Here is a 3,745-nt window from a genome sequence, read left to right on the forward strand (position 1 = left end):
TGAAATACCAGGAATGGAATTTTTAATATCACAAATTTGTTTGGATGTTAAAACTGAAGGTACAATTGCTCAGAATGCTACTGAACACCAGAATGTTTTCTGTACTCATTTTATAGGTCATAATAGCTTTAGATCTTGGTTTTGCGACGTTTTAGCTAAATCTTTAAAACAGTAGACCTGTGCTGGGGGATGTCAGAGGTAACATATTTGATCATTATTTCATCATTCTTCCATTTCATTACATGTGTTACAATAATTAATTTGGGAAAATTCTTCTGTCTTTTGACCATGTGCACAGTGAACAGTAGCAGGGAACAAACTAGGGGAATATTATGATAGCACATTGACAACTGAGGCCATATTGTGATAACACACTTAGAATTGAGGCCTTATTGTGATAATACACTCAGAAGTGAGGCCATTTTGTGATAATACACTAAAATCTGAGGCCCTGCTCCCTGTTTGTTGGGTGCTGGCTCCCGTGGCATTCAAATGTGTAGCCTGGAACTGCTCATTGCTTCTCTTAAGTTATTTTAGATACAAGACAATTCAATGTGAATCATACTATGCTACTGTAACGGGTGTATTCTGTGTTGTTTTCACTAGTGGGTCAGTGAGCGAGCAAGTTTCGAACTGGAGTTCTCACTGCTCACTGCCAACCCCTTACAGCAGTGTCGTTACTAGGGGTGGGAAAAAATATTGATACAGGAAGATATCGTATTACTTCCTCTTGCGATATATTATCGATACACTGGCACCAAATATCAACATTTTTATTAAAACATGCAGGCGCTCTAAAAGGATTCCCCTGCCAATTTGACTTACTAGAGTCACTACTTCATGACTCCTCGTGGTAGCGGTTATCAAATGAATTAGGGTAAACTTGTGGTGAAGAAATGTGCACAACTTCTCTTTCTCAGTCCTCCCTAAAATTGAGACCTGTCCAACTCAATTTAGGTAAGTAACGCTGACCAAACCATTTGGATGGCAGAGACTGTTGTTTTATATGTCGTATGACTGGATTTCGACCAAGAGCGCTTTCCACTTAAGGAAATTATTACACTTGCTGTGATGATTGTGTTGGATGAACCTCCAGGCTTCCATAACGACACAGATGACATAAATGGCAGCAAATGTATGGTGAAATCCTTAAGACGTTGTGCTGAAATTCAAGGGGACACGTATGAGAGTGCTATTTGAAGACGCAGCTTTCACTTACGGCCAACCCACCCTGAGCACGCCCAATCTAGTCCGTTCTCGGAAGCCAAGCAGGGTCGGGCCTGGTTAGTACTTGGATGGGAGACCGCCTGGGAATACTAGATGCTGTAAGCTTTTTTCCTCCACAGGAGGCGATATTTGACGGCAAACACACATTTCTCGTATAACTCATTCCTTTCAGCATCTATTTATTTGTCTTTTGATAAAATCATGTACACTTAAGTTAAGGTGATCTAAAGAAGGGCAGACGACCCCAGCCTGGAAATAGACCGATAAATTTTCTTCATCTGGAGGCTCTGAATCTGTCTGAAAGAGCTCGCCGACATAGTCCCCAGTCAGTTAAAAAAAATAAATAAATAAAAAAGCGAAGACTGTCTGTGGTGCAGTGAAACGGGTGAGGGCACTCCAGAACTGAACGTTCATATTTCAGCCTGGGGAACATGGATGGGAATGCACGGACATTATCACTCACAGAGCTCAAAAACTCTATTCCCAGCTTTGAACAACACTCAGCATTCACGTTCAGCAAGAGCACCAAAAACGCTGTTTTCAACACTCTCAGAGCGCAAAAACGCGATTCCCGGGTTTTAACATCATTCAGCATGCAATTTCAACGATATTGCCAGGAACACTATTGGAAACACTCTCAGAGCGCAAAGATGCGATTCCCACGTTTTCCACATCACTCAGCATTCAGTTTAAAGGAAAAAGCCTGAAAAGGTTTTTAGAGTCACTCAGAGCCCAAAAACTCTGTTCCCAGCTTTGAACAACACTCAACATTCAGTTTTCTGTAGAATATCAGAAACACATTTTCAACACTCTCAGAGCCCAAAAACTCTGGTCCCAGCTTTGAACAACACTCAGCATTCACTTTCAGCAAGAGCACCAAAAACGCTGTTTTCAACACTCTCAGAGCGCAAAAACGCGATTCCCGGGTTTTATCATCATTCAGCATGCAGTTTCAACGATATTGCCAGGAACACTATTGGAAACACTCTCAGAGCGCAAAAATGCGATTCCCACATTTTCCATATCACTCAGCATTCAGTTTAAAGGAGAAAGCCTGAAAAGGTTTTTGGAGTCACTCAGAGCCCAAAAACTCTGTTCCCAGCTTTGAACAACATTCAGCTTTCAGTGTTCAGTAGAATATCAGAAACACATTTTCAACGCTCTCAGAGCCCAAAAACTCTGTTCCCAGCTTTGAACAACAATCAGCATTCACGTTCCGCAACAGCACCAAAAACGATGTTTTCAACACTCTCAGAGCGCAAAAACACGATTCCCGGGTTTTAACATCATTCAGCATGCAGTTTCAACAATATTTCCAGGAACGCTATTGGAAACACTCTCAGAGCGCAAAAACACGATTCCCACGTTTTCCACATCACTCAGCATTCAGTTTAAAGGAGACAGCCTGAAAAGGTTTTTGGAGTCACTCAGAGCCCAAAAACTCTGTTCCCAGCTTTGAACAACACTCAACATTCAGTTTTCAGTAGAATATCAGAAACACATTTTCAACGCTCTCAGAGCCCAAAAACTCTGTTCCCGGCTTTGAACAACACTCATCATTCACTTTCCGCAAGAGCACCGGAAACGCTGTTTTCAAGACTCTCAGAGCGCAAAAAAGCGATGCCCGGATTTTAACATCATTCAGCATGCAGTTTCAACGATATTGCCAGAAACGCTAATGGAAACACTCTCAGAGAGCAAAAACGCGATTCCCACATTTTCCACATCACTCAACATTCAGTTTAAAGGAGAAAGCCCGAAAAGGTTTTTGGAGTCACTCAGAGCCCAAAAACTCTGTTCCCAGCGTTGAACAACACTCAGCTTTCAGTTTTCTGTAGAATATCAGAAACACATTTTCAACACTCTCAGAGCCCAAAAACTCTGTTCCTAGCTTTGAACAACACTCAGCTTTCATTTTTCAGTAGAATATCAGAAACACATTTTCAACGCTCTCAGAGCCCAAAAACTCTGTTCTCAGCTTGAACAACACTCAACATTCAGTGTTTCTGTAGAATATCAGAAACACATTTTCAAGCACTCTCAGAGCCCAAAAAACCTCTGGTCCAGCTTGAATCAACACTCAGGCATTCACTTTCAGGCAAGAAGCAACCAAAAACGCGGTTTTACAACTCGTCAGAGGCCGCAAAAAAAACGCGATTCCCGGGTTTTAATTCATCATTCAGCATGCAGTTTTCAACGATATTGCCAGGAACACTATTGGAAACCTCTCAGAGCGCAAAATGCGATTCCAACGTTTTCCAAAGCACTCAGCATTCAGTTTAAAGGAGAAAGCCTGAAAAGGTTTTTGGAGTCACTCATAGAGCCCAAAAACTCTGTTCCCAGCTTTGAACAACACTCAGCATTCAGTTTTCAGTAGAATATCAGAAACACATTTTCAACACTCTCAAACCCAAAAACCTCTGTTCCCAGCTTTGAATAACACTCAGCATTCACTTTCAGCAAGAGCACCAAAAACGATGTTTTCAACACTCTCAGAGTCGCAAAAACGCGATTCCCG

General features: G+C 41.7%; 1 pseudogene; it reads left to right on the forward strand.

Moving 5' to 3' along the window:
- The first annotated feature begins 1,213 nt into the window (after positions 1 to 1,213).
- LOC118772313 lies at positions 1,214 to 1,332 on the forward strand (annotated as a pseudogene).
- Positions 1,333 to 3,745: the final 2,413 nt, after the last annotated feature.

This window comes from Megalops cyprinoides, unplaced genomic scaffold, assembly GCF_013368585.1.
Source record: "Megalops cyprinoides isolate fMegCyp1 unplaced genomic scaffold, fMegCyp1.pri scaffold_27_arrow_ctg1, whole genome shotgun sequence".
NCBI lineage: Eukaryota > Metazoa > Chordata > Actinopteri > Elopiformes > Megalopidae > Megalops > Megalops cyprinoides.